At 47.8% G+C, this 23,661-nt stretch overlaps 1 protein-coding gene and 1 pseudogene across 2 annotated transcripts in view; one reads left to right on the top strand and one right to left on the bottom strand.

Annotated features, from left to right (window-relative positions):
• The window catches only part of Plcl1 (phospholipase C-like 1), a 261,560-nt gene that overhangs the window by 53,951 nt on the left and 183,948 nt on the right, over positions 1-23,661 (top strand). The window lies entirely within an intron of this gene.
• Positions 9,542-10,810, bottom strand: LOC102024080 (annotated as a pseudogene).

The raw sequence follows: 23,661 nt of genomic DNA, 5'->3' as shown, positions 1-23,661 counted from the left end.
CCGTCTCCCTTGTAGGTGCTGGAGGGCTGAGAATACGTTCGTGAGATCCCTGTACCCAGGTACCGTGCTGACACTACTCTTTCCAAGGTCCAGCGCAGGTGTCCACAGGCCTTTGCTCTTGGCCATGTCCGACGTGTCAGGCCGTGTTAATTTGGCCCTCACCACTCCAGGGACTCTGTTTTCCTCGTGTCCACTTGTCCCCTCACTATGTGGCAGCAGTGCCAGGCACGGCTCCAGGGGCTGGTGATTGGCGACACCCCTGCCCGGGTGGATCTGGCCTTTCAGTGGTGTGCGGAGACTGAATAATCACGAGTATTTCCGGTCGAGCTCAGCGCCAGGAGGAGCATGAAGCAGGGTGTTGGCAGAGCTGCTGCTGAGCCTGGGGTGGGGCTGGGGGCGGGCTCCCCAGGCCCAGGAGAGAGAGGCAAGCGAAGGCACGGGATGCAGAGGCCTGGACGGAGCCCAGAGTGAGCGCAGATGCACGCAGTGTGGACGGGGAGGGAGAACACGGGGCTTGAGACCAGAGAACGGGGAGGGCGAGCACAGCTCTGAAGCTGAGGTGACTTCGCAGTGTGTACCCTGGTTCCCTGTCCACCCAACTCCAGCTCAGCCCTCAAGGCCCAGCTAGGGACATGTGCCCCTTTGGGTGGCCCAGTTCCTCTCCGAGTGCCTGTTCCTCACGCTGCTGCCTCCTTAGTTTTGTGCCCTGGTCTCTCGGGTGGGAGCTCCTCAGGGCCGGGGACTGGGACACGGGCTGCTTCTCTGTCCCCCCTTAGGGTGTGGTACAGTGTTGGGAATATCACTTGCTATTGTAGAAGGAAGCTTAGGATCAGGCTATTTTATTTATTTATTTATTTTTTAAAACTATGTTATTGGTACATTTTGGGTAACATAATGGTCACATTCATCATAGGGAATTTGTACCCGTACGTGATATAACTTGATTCTTATTTTCCCGCTCCCCTGCCCTCCCTTCAACCCCTCTTCCCCTCCTCATTTTCAAAAGCTTTGAGGGGCTGGGGATTTAGTTCAGCGGCACAGTGCCTGCCTAGCAAGCGCAAGGTCGTGAGTTTGATTCCTGGTACCAGAAGAAAAACAAACAAAAGCTTTGTTTCCACTTTTCTTTTTTCAGTTTTTTCCCTTCCTTCTTTTCCCCCTCCCCTCTCCCTGTTCGCCTTCCCATTTGAACATTTTCTTCCTATTTCACAATAGCTATTAAACATTTTGGTCCTTATTTACCATTGTTTCTCATACCAGAGGAACCATGCGATATTTTGAACGTATGTGTCTGATTTATTTCACCTATGAGTATGGTCTCTAGGTCCATCCATTTACCTGGGAATGTCTCAAGCTTATCCTTCTGTGTGGCTGAGTAGTGCTCCTTTGTATAAAAACACACATCTTTGTCCATTCCTTGGTTGAGAGGCATGTGGGCTGTTTCTAAGATTTAGCTATTACAAACTGTGCCGTTATAAACATGGGTGTGTTTATATCACTGTGGTATGATGTTTTTAATTCTTTAAGGAAGATATCAAGAAGGGGAATAGGTGGGTCAAATGGAACTTCTAGTTTCTTGAGGACGTCTCCCCACTGATTTCCACAGTGGTTGCACCAGTCTCCACTCCCACTGACAGTGGAAACGGGTTCCTTTTTCCCCCACAGACCTGCCAGCATTTGTTGTTGGTTGATTTCTTAATGGTAGCCATTCTTTCTGGAGTGAGATGGAATCTCAGTGTTGTTTTAATTTGCATCTCTCGAGTGACCAGGGATGTTGCACATTTTTTTTTTTATATATTTGTATGCTGTTTGTACTTTTTCATCTGAAAAGTGTCTGTTCATTTTAGAAGCAGGGCATTTTATTTCTTAACTTTACTTTTTTGTAAATTTTTTATAACAGTTTTGACTGAAAAGCACAAATGTAGCTTGTCAGTGCCAATCAGCACAGTAAGACAGATGAGATAAACGTGTCGATGGAACCAGGCTTCCTGTTTCACCTGGTATGCTTTGGTACTTTCAGCGTCACAGGTTAAGACCTCCCTGAGAAGGAATGGTGAGGCGGAAGTTTACGGTAGCTCTTCTTAGGTTATGCTCTGAAACTACTTCAAACATTCACGTTGGCTAGAAATGTTCTTCATAAAGGCAGAGAAAAAAGCTAGTTTTTTTGAGACAAGGTCTTACTACGTAGTCCAGGCAGGCTTTGAACTCACAGCAGTCCTCCTGCCTTAGCCTCCCGAGGGCAGGGATTACAGGCGTGCACCACCACAACCAACTAAGACGCTAGTCTTTATTTTTTCAAAAAGAGTTACATATCCCAGCACTTGCCCTCAGATTAATTTGTTTCTTTCTGCTGGCCCGACATGGCCAGGGCCCCTTTCCCTGCCCTTGAGGGCCGCCCTGGAAGGCTTGTCCCTGGTGCAAGGTCACTTCTGGGGAATTGAGTCCCTTCTCTGCAGCCTGTCTGGCTGGCGCTGGCAGACTGGTCCGCTCCCTGGTGCTCAGCAAGGTGCTTGTAGGCTGGAGCTCGCCCTGCCGTGTGCCCTGCAGCCCTCGCCCTGGGTCTGCTCCGGAACCTGCTCAGCCTGGCTCAGGCAGCAACATGACCCCTCTGTGGGATGCTCCGGACATGCCAAGGCAATGTTACCAAGGCCCTGAGTGTCAGAGGCGCGGGTCGTAGCACCGGGAAAGGCCCAGCAGGACCAAGAGCAATGCTCAGGCCGCAGAGGCGTCACTTGCAAGCCAGGGTGCGTCGGGGTGGCCTTGGGAGGGAGCCCGGGCTGAGCCCAAGAGAGAGGCTGAGGTCAGAGCGGCTGGGCTTACGGAGCGTGGGTTTCTGCTGGGACATCAGCGATCCTTGCCCTTCCTGTTCAGCCCAAGAGTGGTGGCAGTGAGCTCATCTGATTGTGGCCGGACACCTGAGATGGCGAAGGCTTGTTGATTCTTGGGCTGCCGCGGCAGTCACTGTGCTGCCAGGAGCTGTGTCACCTTCCGCCGTGTGCGGGCTCTTTTGTGGATCTCTGCGGTGTTCACAGCTGGGAGCGCGGTCCAGTACTGCTTTCTCTCTTCAAGAAATCCTTAGCGGAATTAGTGTCTAATGGTTTACTTCTGGAACTTAGTGATAAAGAAGTGGCAAAATAAATGCCACCTCTGACCTTTGTTCTAACTCTCACCGGTTCTGCAAAGGTCTCCTGAACGCGCTTGGTGTGTGCAGGACTCTCCCAGCTCATCTGCGGCCGCGGGCTGTTACAGTGGATGCCCTCTTTTGTGCCCTACTTCTCTGGCTGTTTTCGCTGGGGTCCATCCTCCCCCTTATCCTGCCCCAGGGATCCAGCATGGGTCCCATCCCCAGCCCGGGGTTCCATTGGCTTCTCGCAGATGTCCCTGTGACTCTGGAGGGATCTCACAGAAGTGCTTAGAAAGAACTTGAGGATTGCTGGATGCCACAAATTGCTGCCCTCAGCCTGGAGCCCTGCCTCTCCAACTGACCTAAGCATTTCAGTGACAACCGTACCAGGATGCCATGTATTTTAACACGACGGTGATTTCCCCTGCGGGTGAAACACCGAGGGATGGTTGGAAACAAGGGACACCTCGTGATCGTTGCATTATTTATTGAGATGCCTGTAGTCTTAGTGATTCTAACTCCTTCTGGAAGTCCTGTAAGACTTTTGTTCCCAAGCAGAACTGTGTACTCTGCAGCCAGCCATGGTGGCACATGCCTATAATCCCAGTACTCAGGAGGCTGAGGCAGGAGAATCCTGGTGAGTTCAAGACCATCCTGGGTTACATAGAAGGACCTTATCTGAAAAACAACAACAACAGCAAGAACAATAACAATGGAAATAAAGAAAAAAAGCCCCTGTATACTCAGCACATGCTTATGAGTGTTGCTTCCAGCTAAACAGGTGTTCCTGTATTATTATCTCCTGTTTAAATATGTCATGAGGCGTGTACTGGTGAGTGAGCTGCTCCTCTGTGTTAGATCCCTGTGGCCTCTTCCTCCCTGCTGCTGCTTTTATGGCGGCCACAGCAGCAAGTGGGCACGGTGGGCAGTGGAGCTGGGGGCGTTGGTCACGGGTCCCTGTGTCTTTCGGTCCCTTGGCCTGAGGCGCTGATTCCCAGGAGGGCCCCTCGCTGCTCTTCATAGATTTTACGTGTGTTAGACCCTAGCGGGTTTGGCTCAGCATTTCTTAGCCCATTAAGAAACTCTGTATTAACGCTTAAGTTGTTAAATGTAGCAGAAGATTGAGTTTGGGGCGCAGGAAGGCTTCCAGCTGCCCGCAGACCGAGTGCCTGGGGTGTGCCCTAGACGCCGTGATGCCCTCTGCTGCCGTCCTTGTGCATTCAGGGCCAGCTGGAGATGGCCTTCGTCACCGCTGTAGAGAGTAAGAGCTCACCAAGGGCTAGGAGAAACTATTTACATCCTGTGTCCCTGCCCCGGGTGGAGATGCAGAAGTCCGGGTTGTTTGGATCGCGTTTGTGTGAGTACCTTTTGCCTTGTGCGTATTCAGAGTTTAATCCTGTTTGTGGCCTTGGGCGGGTCCAGGCTGGCTTGTGCAGCCTGACGCCTGCCCTGCAGGTGTTGAACGGGAGGAGGCCGTGCGGGAAGGACTGTCGGATTCCTTTTCAAGGTCACTGTGAGACTGCCGAGCTTGTGAGCAGTGTGGCGATCAGAGAGGACCGCTAGTTACGTAAGAAGAATGTCTTTGCTGAGCGATCACTGAGGCCCACAGTGTCCCCCTGAGGACAGATGCAACCGATAGAAGTTTTGATGTTATCCAGTGTCTGGTCTTCATCTCTCTCCAGCCCTGGAATTACAGATTTTTTCTGTCTCGTGGGAACTGAGGCCGTGACCCATAGCAGAAAGCACACGAGGCAGTGAGTTTCATGGTAAGACTGCTTGAACGGTGCGGGATCACATGAAAGAAAACCGCCTTATTTTCTAGCTCTTGTCTGATTCAGAAAGAAGATTCGGAGCACACTTTTTTCCTTGGGTGTTATGTATTAGAACTCACAAATAGTAGAACCTAAACTTCACTAAACGCGAAGGGTGATGAAAATTCCAGTGTGGCCGGGAGGCTGTGAACATTTTATAGTTTTTGGGTTTTCTCTGGAGTTAACTGGTGTTAGTATTTTTACTGAACTTTAGCTAAAGCGAGTTTTTAAAAAAGGTTAATTAGAATGGGCTTCTGCCAGGAGTAGGATTGGTGAAGCACACAGATGTCAGAGTGGTGGGCCCTAGGGGCGTCTTCCTGTCCTGGGGTGCTTGACCTGGTGTGGCTTCCGATCTGGGCACTTGTGCCACCACCCTGGACTCCAGAGGCACCTGGGTGGCACTGCTGCCTGCCCTGCTGTGGTCCTGCGTCTTGCTGATCCAGGACTGCCTCATTCTGATTCTCACCTGTGGCGCAGGTTGGTGGCCTTGTAAAGCCGTTATCCTTAATTTCCTTCTCCAGCTCAGATGCCGAGGTGCTGGGCCTGGACATGTGCACCTCGGGAGAGACTCTCCCCAGGAGAGTCTCATGCAAGCGTGAGGACCTCTGCAGAAGCCCCCAAGGTGGTAGACCTCTCTGATATATGGCAGCCTGCCTTCTCAGGCAGCTTTAAAAAATGCAAAACGTGAGACATCCTTACTCTGCTACCCAAGCCTCCAAGTCCGGCCGCCTTGGCCCATTGGAGACTCGTGAAGATCCGTATTTTCCCTGAGCTCTGCTCCTGCTCTGCTCCTTGGTGTGGGGCTCATGCAGGAGACAGGAGCAGCACTCCTGCTAGAGCAGAGATTCTTAGATGACGTGGGGCATGTAGTGGTAGAGGTCAGGCTGCCTCTAGCCCTGTGCACCCTTGTTGTGATCTTTCTGACTTGGAGCCTGTGATTGGCACATGCATCCATAGGTAGGAGAGCGTGTGAGTGAGAATGACACATATTTGCATAAATGCCCCGATTGGGCAGAGTTAGAGGTGGGGATGCTTTCTGGACCTCAGTACTAAGCAGAGAGGCTCCGTAAGTAGGAAGGGGAGACACATTGGAGTCCCTGGGCCCTAACTCGGGCCCTGCAGAGCTAGTGGAGGGCTAAAGGGCCCGGGACCTGCTTTGCACCTGGGGAGAAGCCCTGCTCTTCTGGACGCATGCCCGAGCCCAGGTTTCCTTGGGAACCGGTCCCACGGTGAGGGCCACAAGGGGAGGGACAGGGCAGCTCCTGGAAGTGGAGGACCAAGGGCAGGGTAGGGCCCACGTGCCGATGTGCCCACAACCGCTGGGGACACCGCCAGGGTGACACGTTAGATTCCTAGTGCTGCTGAGGCACAGTTGCTTAAATTGGAAAGTGATGTCCTCAGTTGCGGAGTCAGAAGTTTGAGATAAGGTGCGGGCGGGCAGCTCCTGCTGGAGGCTCCAAGGGAGAGTTCAGGCCCCTCCTGCCGCTGGGCGCTGTTGGCCGTCCTGACTGTAAGTCTCTGCATCGGCTGCAGACCTGGTCTGTGCTGTGTCCTCCTCTTTGAGGGGCTCCAGTCATCAGACCCAGGGCCCACACAAATGCACGAGGGTCTGACCTTGAGATCCTTAATAAGATCCTTCTCAGAGACCCTTCTCAATGTGGTTCGTGGGCTGGTGGACGTGTCTGTTAGAGGTTGTAGTTCAGCCCGATGCCGGTTTGGGTGAGACACCTGCTTTGAAGCCGGCTGCCCCTGTGCCCAAGGAGGGGATTTGGAGGCGCGCTGGGCCGGGTTGTGCTGGCCCTGGGTTCCTCACAGACCCTGGGGAAAGGGAGTCATTGTTAAAGTTTCCTGGCATAGGTTCTTCAGGGTACAGGCTTTGCTTAATGCTCACCGTCCTCCGAGAGCTGCCATTGTCACACAGCAAGTGACGGCTGGCAGATTTGAACCCTGGCGTCCTGGAGGCCAGCCAGAACCTGGGCGTTCACTGTTAGGATCACTCTCTAAATGAACATGGTGTCCTAGCATTCCAGCCCTGCGCCCTCAGCTGGGCTAGTGGGCTCCTCCATGGGCGTGCCCCTGGTCCACACTGATTGGTCGGCTTGGTGACGCCAGGACTGCCCCGGACGTGTCTGTTACAGCCGTTGTTGGAGTCTCACACAGCCCATCACCCATGCCCTGAAAGCACCTGTAAGCTCGGTGGTTGCCCAGCACTCCCAGCCTTCTCAGAGGCTGCCCGGGTGCGTCAGGAGGGAGGCAGGAGGGCTCTGACCCGTCCCTGGCCTGTGCTCAGCAGTGTGGCGGCTCAGCGCTGCACATGCCCATTCCAGTCCGTGTAAAAACACGGCAGGAAGATGTAAGAAATGTCAGCCGACTTGAGCTGTTCATTAGGTTTCTTCCCCTGGCCTGGCCTGAGCTTTCTGCTCAGTTCGTCAGGTCCCTCAGCCACCTTGATTTAGTTTTAGGAGCAGCCTTCCCGCTCCGTGCCAGTGGAGGAAACTCCCGGAATCCAACGCAGCAATACCAGCAGCGTCAGTCTCCTACCTCGTTAATTCTGAGCCCCCCATCCCTGGAAGGCACACAGGGTCTCCAGTCCCTGCTGCCCGCTCCTCTCCCGCTCCTTGGTGCTCTCTGGCTATCTCGCTCGCTTTGTACCTCATTGAGCTGTTGGTAGACATAAGTGCGACAGGGAGTTTTATACAAACTATGATCTGTGGCTTTGCAGCACGGCACTGTGCCCTGATGTGAGGGGCAGAGCTGCAGACCTGCCTAGTGCCCAGCTCTGCCTCCAGGCTCCCTTCTGGAAATGGGCGAGGGGATGGTGACACCTACTTTATTAAGTAATTGAAATGACTAGATGAGATGATCATTATAAAGTTTCAAAGTCTCCATTTTGTGATTATGGTTTTTATAATTTTTTTTTTTTATTGCTGCTATTTTGGTCCACCCTGCTGTCTGTATTCTGTTTTGTTCAAAATGCATGTAAGCCAGGCTTAAGTAAGAGACCTCTCAGCACAGAGAAGTCAGGCGCTACTGGACCATAGGTGGAGCACGGTATTTGCATGATCCCTTCCGCAGGTTCCGTAGGTGCTTTGTAGATGTTAGCACCATTCCGAAGCATCTCAGTTAGTCTCGGTTAGTCATCATGGCTCGGGAGGAGCGACTTCCTACCCTGATCCTGGGGAGGAAACAAGCATGAAAACTCGTTTGGAGACTGTCGGAGTCTGCGGTGGAGACTCGGTCCAGACAAGCTGCAACTCCTCCAAGCCATGCATCACAAATAAATTCCACCACATGTAAATTCACCTGACCCGCAGAGAGCCGCTGATAGGAGCGCTTTAAAGGTGGGCTGTGCTGTCAATTTGAGTGATAGATGTTTAAATGAATTTAAAGTTCCAAGGAAGCAAAATCCCATTGCGATGTGATGCCCAGACAAGCAACCTCTTAAATTGAACATTTTGGGTTTTCAGAGGTGATGTCTTCATCATCTTTTCTTCTTTTTATAGGTTTAGTACATGGTCTCTTCTTTGTAAATACAGGTCAGGCCTAATCAAATTTTGGTGATGAGACTTTGTTATAGAAGAATATAGCAGCGTCCATACCTAATGTAGAGGCAGAGTTTGCATTTGCTCACAGACGTATTCAGGCATCTCTGATCACATCCACAGAGGTGGTCATGTAAAATATGTCCCAATCACCAATAGGTAGCATACAAATTATTCTTCAGACTCTCCTCTTGATGGTGAGATGCCTTGGAAAATAAACGAAATTTCAGGTGGCAGAAAGCAGAGAGTTAATGATAAAGCAAAAGCAGGCCTGTGAGGGCCACTGCTCATTCAGAGATGTGGAAGTTGATTACATCATTCAAAACAATATGTGCAGTGGAAAATAGTGGCCCAGCTTACGCGGTAGCTGTGGAGAATGTCTTTTGGAGGTGACTGTCTCATACTTTGCCACGTCTCTGTGTCACCTAGATGTTTGCAGCAACTCAGTAACAGGAAGAAAAAAGCACTTAGAAGTGGTTCAGAATAAAAAAGGCATACGAGGTGTGGTAAAAATACGGTGACTACTTAAATTTATTATGGTAAAATACACATTGCCATTAATCCCTTTCAAAACACTCCCCTCTCTTCAGATACACTCACCACATCACTCTTACCATTTTCTGAAGTGGTTCTGGAGTATTCCTTCCTGAAAGCCTTTAGCTGTGCTGTCGTGGCTGCTTCAGTGTCCTAAATCCAGTCATAACACTGACCTTTTATGGCCATTTGACTTGGATGAAGAGCCAGAAGTCAGACAGGGCCGGATCCCCAGCTCTGGTGAGTGACGTGGGTGAGGATGCACCACGATGTTCTTATGAGCCCGCCTTCCCACTGGAAGCAGCCTTCAGGCTTTGATCACACTTTGTAAAAACACTCAGGAAAGAGGACTTCCCCAGTGGCCTCGGAAAGTGGCAAGAGTGGTGGGGTGGTGTGGTGTGTTGGAAGTGAGGGCAGGACCCTGAGGGGCGCGCATGGCAATGTATCTCCTACTGGAATACTTTTGGTTTTACTTCATTTTTTTGGTAATACTTTTTTTTTTAATGCAACACAGCGATAGTAAATTAATTTATTTAGTATTTTTTCCACTGCATATCATCAGGAGGATTGATTTCAACTTTCCTTTTACCTACGTCAGACCAGTTGGTACTCAAAAACTGTACCACCAGATTCCATAAATGATTTGTTCATGGCACGTTTCACTTCACCAGAGCCATCTGAATAGATCTGCTGAAATAACGTGTTTCAAGCTGCATCTCCCTCCAACTTCTCATTCTTTTCTTCTTCTTTGATTGCACCAACTGATCTACCCCAATTTCTTGTATAATGAGATGATGATGGATACTGTTCTTTCCGTCTGCTGTGAACTGTTGGGACGAAGGCACATCTCCTTGCTGCTCTAGCTTTTCCCATCTCACAGCCTCTGTCTTTTTCATTTTAATTCCAGTCTTTGTTGAAAGTACTTTCAACGTGCTCTGTTCTGGTATTATAGGATGAAGCAGTCTCAGTTTCAAATTGCAATCCTCTCCAGAAGGAAGTTTCACCAAAGCAGACAACTCTTTTTCTGAAAATTCCACATTTACATCATTCTTCTCAACATTCTTAGTCAGAAGTGTTACAGGTACTCAAGACTCTGTTTGATACCAGTCATACGGGATTTTTGACCGAGTCCTCAGCTCAGATTCTGATCCATTCTGTGCTGCTTTATATCTTTTGATCCAGACAATAAAATTAGCATCTGCACTATCTGATTTTTGTCCTGTAGAAGTTTCTAGAGCAGTAGCATAGTATTCACATATCCCTTTTCTCAGCATAGCAGTGGTATTACTGGGGTTGAGTTTTAGAGATGTTTTTGCATCAGAAACACCATCACAGTAAGTTCCAAGGAGAATGTGACAGTAAGCTCTCTGACAATAACACGGAGCATCGTCTGGTTTCTGTTGCAAAGCCTTAGTCAGCTCCTAATTTTCACTTTTTCCTTCATTTTTAAAAAGTCTCCCAGGCCAAGGGTGGATGCCAACTACGCCCCCAAGAAACACAACATACGAGCTGAGTTTTCTCAGTAGCCGTGGGGATGCAGGAATCTGGGGGCAGAAGAGCAAGAGTATCAAGGGTCGGGGGCAAGAGGGTTCCTCTAATGCCACGTGGGGGTCCTCGTCGATCGGACTATCTGAGAAGCTCTGGGAAAACCGCTGGGCTGTTGCAGGCCCTGCTGCAGCCGCCGCCACCCCTAAATTACTGTTGCAGCAGCCTGAGACACTGCCACCGCGGTTCCCAGCTCCGCCGCCGCCCAAGTGGTAATACTTTTTAAAAATTAAACATTCACCGCATATTTCGATCATGTCTTGTGCATGAGCAAGTGAACTGCCACACATTCTCAGCCAATACGGTCGGCTAGTGATCTGCCCTGGCCTGGCTGGTTTAAAAATGTTTGCAGTTTTAAAATATGAGCGATTGTTTAATATATACAAACAAGAGGGAAACCGGAGGAGGGCATGGCCCTAATGTCCTAGACTCTGTGCTGATACGAACGTTTCCTAGGAGGTTAGGAAAGTGAAGTCACAGCGGTTTTACGGGGGAGGTTTTTCTTTTTGTTTCTTTTTGTTTTTATTTTAAACAGTAAAGATACAGAATTTCAAAGCAAGATGATAGGAAATTAACAATGATTGTTATATTACATATTGTTATCTTCAAGGTAGTTGTTCAGATTACCAGAGATAGGCGTGCAAAATTGATCAAATAATTAGGCATTAACTGTTCCTTTCAATAAGTAAATAGAAATTAGGAATACAATTATCTTAGCTGTCTTGTGTGTATATATAAATATATTTTTTCCTTCCTTGTTCTTTATTTTCTCCTTTCCTCTATCACAGTTGTTCTTTCCTCTTGAGCAGTTTCTTTCCTTTTCACAATATCCATTGTACTTTTCAGATTTTATTTATGCTTTGAGTTTCTTACACTCGTTACCCACCTTCTCCTGAAAAATTGCTTTAATTTACCCCTTACTGCACAGACTTTGAGGGGCTCAGGATCTCCCGAAGCTTATCCAGAGGTCCTTATTCAAGAACTGAATAAAACGTGGGTCTGATTTACGGGAGTTCTTGAATAAGAGCCTCTGGATAGGCTTCAGGGGATCCTGAGCCCCTCAAAGTCTGTGCAGTAAGGGGTAAATTAAAGCAGTTTTTCAGAAGGTGGGTGCTCCACTTTTATTAGGTTCTTACAAGAGTTAGGAACTGTTGCTTAAATCAGCTGACCATCCAATGTTAAGTCACAGATAGTGGGTAAATAGTTGGCAACGATAACAAGCCTGTGAAATATGTCCATGTTTATAGTAACAAAGATAAAAGGGGCTTACATTTCTGGGAATGCAATAAAACGGTATGTGTGTTATCGCAGTGTTTGCATAGCGGGCTTTATTCTTTTGGTTGAGATGCAGAACTTTTATTTTCCTCTGTGCTGTGTGCCTGCTCTGCAGACAGTGAGCAGTAACATTCTTCACTGTCAGAGCTGCGTGCAAATCCAAATGAGGGCTTTCTGTTTATTCTTCTCCGGTTCCCACGCTTGGCTTGTGCCGAGGCGCAGGCTGAGTCATGAGTGGAGCAGGACTGGCCCGGGAGCCGCCGGCATCTGACTTCACGGGAATGGGCCTGCTGGGCTCCGAAGGACTCTTTCAGTCCTGCAGAAATATTTGCAGCTAGGCCCATTTGCTTTTTGTGAAGCACAAGGGCAACTGTGGTTAAGGTCAGCCTCTGTTTTGGGATCTAAATATGTTCCCAGCGGAATTCCATTTTCTGCTGTGCGCAGGGAGCATGTACCTCCACTTGGTGGGGGGGAAGAAGTGCGCCAACCAGTATTTGTGATCACGTGTGCACGTGTGCCTGTGTGCGTGTGCACACGCGTGTATAAAGGTCATTGGAAAAAGCATGGAAGAGAAGTGGTCCCCTTAGGGTCAGGTTAGACTCTACATTTTTCATTCTCCTGGACTCGATGCTCCTGACAACCTCCTAGATGGCGGGTTACCCTTCAGTGGACGGGAAGTCTAGGGAGATTTTACTCCTTCTTCCTCTGTAGTTCTCCTGAGATCGCAAACTGGCAGCCAGCTGGCTGAGTCCTACCCACAGACATGTTTTATTTGGCCCACAGAGTGCTTTCAAAATGTTTGTGCCAACATTTTAATAGGCAAATTTCACATCCGAGTCTGCAGCTCTGGCCTGTGTTGAGCAATCAGGAGATGCGGACGCCGCTGTCTGGAGCCGAGGACAGCGGCCCCTCTGTGTCCAGCTTCCTTCTGTGGCTGGCTCACTTTCTCCGCAGTGTCCCACGGACGCCTGCCCTCCTGGTGCCCAAGCCGGGATTTGTCGTGTGGCTTCTGGGGGATCTGACTCGAGACTACTCTAGAGCCGCCTTGAAGATGGCCTTAGCCTTCTGATTAATAACCAGGCTGTGTGTAAAGGCTATCTTTTTACTCCTTGAGATTTATGTTTAACAGAGACATCTGGCCATCCAGTCTAGTAGTTCTCAGGTTCAGAGGCTTTGGAAGTCCTGTTTGGGTCGGGGGTTGGCAGCGAGTCCAGATCAGGAGAACATAAATGCCTAGAGGCTCGCTTGTCCTGTTGCGCTTCCAATTTGTGTTGCTGTTCTCCGCCAGAGCCGGTCTGAAGCTATAACTTCCAGGGCGCTGGATAGAAATTATGCTGGCTGCTTCTAAAATTGGATGATGAAATATAGATTTCTTTGGCATAAAGAAATAGGTGATTGGATTAAAGGGCACTGATACACATAGACTGCTAGAACACTTGGATTTCTTTATGCTTTGACGTACAGTGAACTAAATCTTACTCTTTTTTTTTTTTTTTGAGACAGGACCTCTATGCCGTTCAGGCTGGCCTTGAACTCACTATGTAGCCCAGGTTGGCCTTGAATTTACAGCGAGCCTCCTGCCTCAGTCTCCCCAGTGCTAGAATCACAGGCGTGCGCCACCATCCCCAGTTAGTGGACCATCTTAAAGAAACATGTAATAATTTTGGGTTATCTCTTTAATTCATGTGTCTGAAAATTTCTAATTTTTAAAGGCTCAGTTAGTTTGCTCGGGACAGAGGGCTGTTTCCTTCCTAGCTTCCCCAACCGTGTCTTGTGGAGATGGAGATTCTCCTTGCCCACACTCAGAAAGTCACTGCTGCATAATGATGTGTTATCATAATGTCCAGCCACAGGCCGCCTGGACAGCAGTGGTCCCCAAATCACCGCAGAGCTTAAAACTTCTTATCACCTCCTCCCTTTGCTGTACCTTTGTATGTTTTCTGTGTTTAGATGCTCAGATACTGAGCGCTGTGTTACAGCTGCCTGCGGTCTTCACTGTAGCACAGGTGTGCGTTGGTACACTCCGCTATCCGCAGTGTGAGCTGCTTATTGATGGTTTCCAGAAAGAGCCCCCTGCTAAGCAAGGCGTGGCTGCACCCAGCTTGCTAGAGAGCTGACCTTTATCCCGCTATCAAGATCTGTGCAAACCGTTTTCAGTCCCATCCAATTCGGCAGTTTAGTTAAGATCCAGAAGCTGAAAAATGAGCTGCTTCGTAATGTGAATGTGAAGGTAATTAGTATTTAACCTTTAAAGGAAAAAAAATAAGAATTTTCCCAGTATGCTAACTTGGAGCAATTATATTTCTTTCAAAAACAATTAAGTTTTCACACACTGCTGGACTAGCCGTGAGAGAGCTTGCAGAAAAGCTCGAGGATTGAATGTGGGGATAGATAAATGTTCTGTAATGAGGCGAAGGATTTCCGCCCAGCCTTGCTAGTCACAGCGCCGCTACAGTGGGGATGCTTGAATCAATAACATTTTTTATTTTATAGATCGCTTTTGGCACTGCTTCTTTATGAATAGAGGAGTGATGGAATCATTATGAGATTAGGTATCTTGCTTTTTTTTCTTCTCTCACAGGGGCAGCCAAAGGACCTCGAGTAAATTACAACTTGCTCTCTCCTTACAGTGATATTTTTGGAAATATGTTTAAATGCTCTTAAGTACAGATTTTATATTTCTGTGATTGTTTTCAGCCAGACCACATATTTTTATGTGGGAAGTACAAATGAGATATGTTAAGAGAATTGATTATTATCCCTGAATTTAAAAGTAACTTTATTGTTTTACATGCTTTCAGATATTTTAATGCACAATAGAAAACACAAGGAAAAATGAATTCCTTTTCTGGTTCACAAAGGGAGAAGCTCCAAAAGAACTTATTTATTTATTTTTCTCTGGTACTGGGAATTGAACTCATGACCTTGCACTTGCCAGGCAGGCGCTTATGCTACTGAGCTATATCCCCAGCCCAAAATACCACATCTTTTTTTTTTTTCTTTTGTCTTTTCTTCCCCTACCAGGAATCAAACGCATGACCTTGCACTTGCCAGGCAGGCGCTTTGCTGCTGAGCTAAATCCCCAGCCTCCAGAAGAATTTAAAAAAAGATTATGCTTAAGATTTTATCCAACACATTTAGGGTTTAGGATGAAACACATTTATGCATAGGAGGTGAACAGAACATTAATAGGTTATGGATTTCGGAAGAGCTGAGAGCTCCTGAAAAGCCATTCAGATAGCCCCGTTATGGGAAAAAACTTCCCTTACTATGCTTAAAGGAATTGGATGAGACTGTTATAACAGCATTGTTTAAATATGTAAAGCTGCAGGTAATCCAAATGTCCATTAACCACAGAATGGCCAAGGGATTCAATGCAACAATGAAAAATAACAAGCTGTGGCTGTTCATGGTGATACGGACGAGTTTTGGATACTTCCTCCGCGCCGTGGAGTGAAAGGTTAGCTCCTCATGGCCCGGTTCCCGGCAGGTCCAGCAGAGGTCCTGTGAGCCCGGAGGAGGGTGGGAGGTTGAGGGAGGCCTGGAGAGGGTTGCGGCTGGGCTCACGGCCTCTGGCCTGGGTGAGGCTGCTCAGCCTGCTTGTTTTGTAGCACTTCAGGGAGCAGAGCGCTTGGGACCTGTGTGTTACAGGTCAGCAGAGAAGGTGAGGGAAGGGCGCGGGGCCCCAGCCTCCAAGCCGGTTGTCCTTCTGAGCTTTCCTCCTGGTGGGAGCTCGTCCTCTTTGTAGGACGAGGGCCCTGAAAGCCTGAGCATGGGGACAGATTTGCTCTTTTTCAGTTGTTTTAAAGTCCTGTGGGACAGCTCCACTTACTCCCTATGGGTCAGAACTTAGCTGTCTAACCTCACTTAGCAGTGGAGGAGGCCGCAGCCCTCCCCTCGCTTATTTCCCACATCCAAGTGCTCACCGAACCCGCAAGTCTAAAAACGTCTTGGGATTCGAGCTCGCTCAGCACCCCCGCCCTCAAATCCGCACCTCTCCACTGGGATGGTTCAGGCGCCGCACGGTAGTGGCCCGCTTCATGGGCCCCCTCGAGGTCGTAGTCCGCCAGCACACAGCGACTTTCCCCACAAGAGGAGCCGCCCCACCCTGCTGCCTGCGGCCCCGCAGCCTGCCGCGGTAGTGGGAAGAAGAGACTTCACCTTGCTGTTTTAACCTGGATGGCGTCACACTCTGAGCTGCTGTTGACCCTGCGCACAGGTTCTCTGCACCAAGCATGGTGGCCGCCTTTCTGTCACCTTGAGTGTGCTGAGTGTCTTTGCCCTGCAATATTCATCCTCGTTGGGTGGGGGCAGGAGACAGGGTCTTGCTATGTAACCCAGGCTGGCCTTCAACTCAAGGCGATCCTCCTGCCTCAGCCTCCCGAGTGCTGAGATTGCAGGTGTGTGTCACCACGCCTGCCATCCTCATTTCTGTAGGGCTAAGGCTTCCTGCAGTGGTCAGGGCTCTTAGGAGGAGCTGAATGTTCTACGACACTCACGCACATCCACACATCATGCTTGCATCGTGTGTATAGCATGTGGACACGTGTTGCACAGAGACACATGCATGTGCATGCGTGTGGGGATTTTATCTTGGTGCTGGTGTCTGTGAAGCCCAAAGCCTGCCGCCTGCATCCGTTAAGTGGGAAGGCCTTTGGCATGGAGAGCCTGAGGGGAGGGGCTGCTAGAAGGTCCTGCCCGGGACCCAGGGGCAGGCGGCGACAGGGCAGGAGCACGCTCCTCCTTCCTCTGCCCTTGTCCTCCCTGGGTCCTAAGCAGGTCGTGTGACCCCCTCCCCCTTGGGGACCATTCTCCTGTCACCTGTAAGCCCTCTGCCCAGGCCCACTTGGCTGACCCCTGAGATTAGCCGCCACCTTCCCAGACGGTGGGGTGGGCACCTGTGAGCGCCTGCTCTCAGGAGGAATGAACTCAGTCTCTGGAACATTAGGGGTGGTTTGAGGGAGAAGTTTGAGAAGGTCTGCTTAAAGCTCTCAGCACTTGGGTGGACATTTGCATGTCAAGGGAGAATTCTTCAGGCTGCTGGGAAGCACATTTTGAGGAATTGTGCCTTCTGGGTTCAACTGGAGGTGGTGGGTGCTGGATAAGAGAAAGTCTCCCTGAAAAGTTCATGATGAAGCACCGCCCCAAGTATTTTAGGTATATGCGCACCCTTTAGATTGCAAACGCGTTTAACAGACTTTATTTCGACTACTTGGGTTGGCATATCAACTGGTTTTGAATATAAGCATACAAAGTATAAACTTTCAAATATGTAACTTTCAAATACATTAAATTTAAAAATAATTTAAATGTAAGTCCTTCTTGCACTTGAGACTCCTGAATCCTCAGCTTCCATCTCTAACAGGGAGTTTGTTGGGGTTCTTTCCAGAAATAAATTTTATCACCACACATCAGCTCTCAGGGTACTTTTCTTTCATATACAAATAAGGAACACACTGACATACTATTTTGCTTATCCTTTTTTTAAAGGGCGGTGTTTTACATTGGAGTGCAGTGTTTTATTGTGCAAGGTACCGAACATTCATTCCTTCCGGGAGGTGGATATTTGGGTTATCTTCAGTATTTTGCTGTAGCAGCTGATGTTCTTAGATGCATCCCTTAAATCATGGACATCATTTTTTTCTTTGCCCAACCAACAAACAAGCAAGTAAATCGCTAGGAGTGAAATTGCCGTGTCCAAGGCTGTATGTTTTAAATTCTGCTCAATACTGTAAAATTGCCAAAGAGACAGGAGGTCGCAAGTTCGAGCCCCTCCTGGGAGACTCAGTGACTCGGAGAGTATCTTGAACTATAGATAATAAAAGACACAGTGGGTGCAGCTCTGTGAAGGCATGGGGCTGCCAGCGAGGTTTTGCCCAGCTGTTGCTGCGGCCGTGTGAGAGCGACTTTCCTCCACCCCACACTCAGTTCAGCATGTGGACAAATTCTAAAACTTCGTTGTCTTGGTTACTTTTTTTCTCACTGCTGGGACAAAATACCTGACTCCCAAAATTAAGGAAGGAAAGGTTTATTTCGCTTACAGTTTGTGGAGGTTTCAGTCTGTACTTGGCAGGTTATAAGGCAGAGTGGCACATGGGAGAGGGCTGCAGCTCCTGGCACAGAACACAGCAAAAGCAACAAGCACACACCAGGGCAGAATGGGGGAGGAATGGCCTCAAGCACCCTTTTCCTCTCCCTTACATATGCAAACTATCCACCCCAGGGCGGGTGCAGCTCTCACACCCAAAACCAAACTCTAAAAGCCTGCCCCATGACCGCATGAAGCTTTTAGGGGACACCCACACAAACCATAACACTCGTGCAGAAGAGAGCGAAGGGAAGGAGACTTCTTACTTTCAGTAATTGAGTTGACTGAGATTGAGTCAGATTGAGTCCTTTTTGTTTTAATTTTTAAGAACTCATCTGATATTAAGGTTAGGAGATTAACCTTTCTCTGTCATATGTGTTTTAAGTATTTGTTCCCTGTTCATGGTTTCTGGTGTTTATGAGCAAACATAGACCATAAACTAGGGGAACACTTTGAGGATTTACAAATTGGCCGAGCGGCACAGAGAGAAGGGGACTGGCCAGGGGCAGCTGTTATCTCTGCTTGTGCCCTGAGCACATGGTCCTGGGGACCTCAGTGTCCTCACCTGGAGGGCGATGACTGAGTATAACCCTTCCCCATGGAGTCACGGAGATTTGGGGACATCACACCAGTACCTCTAATGTCTTAGTTACTTTTTTTGTTGCTGAGACAAATACCCAACACCCACAAGTTAAGGCAGGAAAGGTTTATCTAGCTGACAGTGTGTAGAGATTTCAGTCCATAGTCGGCTGCTCCAAGGCAGGGTGGCATGGCAGACAGGCATCACAAAAGAGAAATAGTTCATGGTGGGCAGAAGATAGCAAAGGAACAAGAGACAATTGCAGCTCTTTCTATTCCTTATATCCTACCCAGTCTGCTCAGGGTGGGTAGCACTCAGACCCTTGATCCTAGCATTGTACCATGAATCGTTCTAGCATCACACACTCTAGATCCAGCCTCCTCTGAAAAACTCCCACCTGTGACCACATGAGGTTTTGGGGGGACATCTAGACCCAAACCATAATATGTATACCTGGCATTGAATATATGTATTTATATATATATATATATATATATATATTTTTTTTTTTTTTTACTATTTTAATAGCTGAACCATCTTGCACACTGGCATACAATACTTTGGGAAAGTGAAGTTTCAACCTTGAGTTACTTTTCTGGAAGATAAAATTAATTATTAATTCTCATATTTTTTTCTTGGCACTGGGGATTGAATCCATGGCCTTCAGGTTGAACTCCATCCCCAGTCCTCCAACACTCTAAAAATTATTATTATTATTATTATTATCATTATTATTATTTAATTTGAGATAGGGTCTCACTAAGTGTTTACTTCTCATAATTTTTGCTGACTCCGCAGTTAAGCAATACAAGTTTCTTTCCAGTTGTGGGACTAAGAGAACAAAAAGGGGTGGTTTAATAATGCTAGTGATGATGCCAATATTGAGAAGTAAGATACTTAGTTATAGCTTCTTTCTTTTCCTACACTTTCAGAGGAAAAGTTTGCTAAAATGCAGCTCTTTCATTTGCAGGTTTGGTGACTTACAAGAACAGGATGTGTTCAGTTTTGTGTATGTGTAGAGAGAATGCGTAGAACTGGAGCCTTCAGAAATTTTGGTCTGGAAAGAACCTAGACGTCGTCTATCCCAGGCCCGTTTTTACAGCCAAGGAAGGAAGAGATTCTGAGAAACTGAGGAACTAGCGAGGTTGTGTGGTCAAGGCAGGAAAAAGGGGAGATCCTATCTCCTGTCTCCCCGCCTGGGCCCTTCCTCATGCTGTGACATTTTGGACGCACAGCTTGTGGTTCTGCGAGTTTCGGGTCTGTGGCAGTAGCCAGGCTCCTAAACGTGTGAGCCTGGGAACAGTAAGTTGCAGTCACATTTTGTTTAAGAAGAGAGATGATTTTGAGCTAGACTTAGAAAACAGGATTCATAAAACTGCTGTACTTAGTGTACACTGAATTTTAAGAGTCTGTAAGAAAGTTCTTCTTCCTTATTAACTTCAGGTTTTCATACAATAAAGACATTTTAGGAGAACCCAAGTAGAAAATACATTCAAGTTATTAAGCTATGACAATACATATTTTTCTGATGGTGTTGTTCAAACATAATATGTAGTTAAAGCACTCAGACTTGATCCAGACTGTAATAAAATCCTAACAGTGACTAACAAAATTATTTCTGTGTTTTCTTGTACAAACCTTAGTTTTGTTTTTTAAATTGAATGTTGACATTAATAAAAATGTACATTAATTGACATATTTTTCCTTTGTTGGAGGTGCAAGTGTTAGCTTACTTTAGTTATGTTTCTTCAAACTATTTTGCCTTCGTGCAATATATTAAATTAAATGAAACTGCTTGTAGGTTTTCCTTGTATGAAAAGAAAAAAGTATGGTGTACCCCTCCACATCTGTAGCTCCTGTTACAGTTCATATCTAGATATCCCTTCAAAGTGGCTTTGGGGAGGTGCGTGGATTACGGGGCTTGATACCAGGGAATTTGTCCACTGATGGGTTTATATTGGGGTGTGGGATTTAGAGGTGAAGCCTAGTGGGAGGAGCTGGTCACTGGGGTGTGGCCTGGAAGGGTCCTCTCCCTCCTCCTCCCTTGATTCCTTTCTGTTTCCCACCACCTTGCCTTGAGCTGTTTCTCCTCCACCTGCCCCGGGGGAAGGAGACAAGGTTGGAAGCTGATTGTCACAACTGAAAACACAGACAACAGTTTCTTTATGCTGAGTCTCACTGGTCTTGTTTACGTGGAGCTATATCTGTCCACTGGAAGGCACAGGTATTACTAGAAAAGTGCTACAGAATGAGGTATTAAAGGGTACTTAAATACTTCTCTGAGTCCCAGCTGTGAGAGCCAGTTGCAAAGAACACCAATTTCCTTCTTCTTCCTTCCTCTCCCCTGCAACAGCAGTGCTGGCCTTGGGTCACAGCCATGCTTTGCACATCCCTGTCCTTGGAAGTAGAACCAGTGAAAGACATTTCCACAACAGTGTTCATTCCATAAGCATTAAAAATGGGAAGAATTCAGACTATACAAAATTATACATGTTTATTATAAAAATTCCAAATAATAATTATAAAGAAAAGAATAAATACTCTTCATAATCTCACCACATGGACAGGGCCATGCAATTTTGGTGTAAATTTTTCAGAATCACTTTATCCTTACATTTGCAAGTTACTGTTTTACCATATACACTCCAGGTGTCCATCCAGTCGGTGAATAGTTGGCGTCATTGTTTGTAGTGGATGCATAGCATTTCACTGGGTGGTTCTCCTGTAATTAATCTAGGTGGTTCCCACATAATAGAAGTTTCTTTTTTCTAGTATAAATAATAATCCTGCAGGAAATAGTGCAGCAGATGCTGAACACTTGCTCTGCTGAGGACGTGCTTGATGTTGGGGTACAGGATGCATAGTGCATATTTCCTACATTTAGGGGCTCCCCAGGAAACAGGTGTGGGGACATATCTTTGCCATGCCGTGTGAGGTGGGTATGGGGCCATGCTGGTGCTCAGGACAGAGTGGCACCTGATGTGTAGATACAGTGAAGAATTTGCCTACAGATGAGAGAAATGAAAGCTCTGGCCACCATGTCCCAAGAGTCACCTGGGAGAACTGGTTCAGGTCCCTTCTCCCAGTTCTGTCCCCTGAGAGCAGGTCCAGGGAGGGCCCACGCTGTCCTTCGGTGGGCAATCTGTCTCTACAGCTGGAGACCCAGGCCCAGAGCATGCGGGAGGGCATGCAGGGAGACCCTGAATGGCAAGGGGTCGCTGCCAGATGATGGAGGCTTTAGACCCCACCTGAGGGCTTTAGACCTTATTTGCCCATGAAGGAAAGTCACTGAGGGTCTGAGGGTCATTAGAGGTGGGTGTCAGATGAGCTAGTCTGACAGGCAGGATATCGAGGAAAGTACTGGTTTCAGTGCAGCGCTGTCCAGTCCTGCTGGGTTTGCTGGCCACGATGTACACAGGCCCCAGCTGGGGGATGGCTGGCGGAGGCCATACCACTAGGTAAGGACCCTCCGTGGCTTCACACAGGACTGTGCTGTGATCCCAGGGCTTCAGTACCCTCCTGTCACACCCCGTTAGGGTCACAGCTCCAGCCAAGTCATGTATCACTAGGCCCCTTCTCTGTGCAGGTTACTTCCTGTTTACTCACCATGTATGCTGCGGAAGCTCCATGTGGAGCCAGCCAATTCCTGTGCAGCTCAGGACTGACTTTCTGGTTAAATCTTACACTTTCTCAGGGAACTGGAAAATGCTGTAGAGAAGGAAGAGTTTTCACAGAATAAGAAAACTGGTTAACTTCTGAATCACACAGCATCTATTGCTTGTTTCTTGATATAGTTGTTCCTTAGTCTAATTTCTTGGTGAAATTCTACTAAGAGATGAATTTTTTTTTTTTTTAAAGAGTAAAAGAAGAATAACATAATAGTCGGGGGGGCTTACCAAATTACAGACAAAGTGGTAGGAAATTATCAATGGTTATTGTTTTACATGTTGTTATCTACAAGATAGTTTCTCAGGAAAACAAATAGACAAATAATAGTGAGTTACAGACAAAAGAGGTAGGAGATTATCAATAGCTGTACTGTACTTTGGTATCTTCAAAGTGGCTTCTAAAGAAAATATATAGAGTTATACATGAGTGACCTATTGAATAATCATTAACTATTCTCAATGGTTGTTGTAGGAAACACATAATAATAAACATACATCCATTTACAAAATAGGATAGGAACAATACAAACATTACAGAGTTATGGATAGATTAGTAGGAAAATATCAATGGCTGCTGTAATACATGGTGGTATCTTCAAAGTGGTTTCTCAGGAAGATAGAGATACGCAAGAAGGATCTGACAAGTAGTTACAGCCTAAGGGTTGTCAAAAATAGCGTATTACCTCACCAGTGACTCCTTTCACTGAGGTGTGAGAGCTGGAAGGAAGGCCAGGATTGAAAAGAAGGACCAAGAGACTTGCACCTGTGTCTAGCAACAGGCTGTTTTCTTTTTCCTCTATAGTCATGATTACCCAGGGCTCCTCCATGGAGATGACGGTCTGGCCAGAGGGAGAAGGCAGAGTATGCCCTGGGCCCCCTCATTCCTGTTGGACTAACTGGTAGCATGGGTCTGAGCTCTGGGGCCTGTGCTTCAGAGGGCAGACCGATCTCCAGTGGTCACCTTTGCATTCAGGGCATGGCCCAGGGGGCCTCTTAGGGCAGTTCCTCTTGAGGTGGCCTGGCTTTTGACAGTGGTAGCAGATGAGTGCAGTTGTCGAGTTCTTCTTGGGGCCACGGGAATCAGACTTGGGGTCTGTTTCTCTTAGTGCTGCAGCAAAAGCAGCTGCTTTTTCTCGGTCTCTTTGTTTTCTCTCCTTGGCCTCCTCCTCATCATGGCTATAGAATACTGAGGAGGCAATTCTTACTAACATCTCAAGTGAGCTATCTGGGGTGAAAGCCATTCTTTGTAGCTTTTTCTCTCCAGCCTCCCATCACATTGGGACCCCACAACCAGTTAGCGTCCTCTCCCCAACTGTCAGCACAGGCAGCAGGAATCTCATTGCAGACCACTCCAGAGCTCCATGGGCTCCTCCACCGTAGCCTGTACTGTCAAGGGAAGGATGGCTTCCAGGGGATCTCCCCAGGTATTGCACAAGGTCTTCCTGGTTTACAGCTTCCAAATGGCTCTCGTGACCCTAGTCCACAGGAGGTCTGACT

Source organism: Chinchilla lanigera, unplaced genomic scaffold, assembly GCF_000276665.1.
Source record: "Chinchilla lanigera isolate Chin_1 unplaced genomic scaffold, ChiLan1.0 scaffold00002, whole genome shotgun sequence".
Lineage (NCBI taxonomy): Eukaryota > Metazoa > Chordata > Mammalia > Rodentia > Chinchillidae > Chinchilla > Chinchilla lanigera.
Note: the sequence above shows the minus strand (reverse complement) of the source record. Positions and strands in the feature narration are given on the sequence as shown.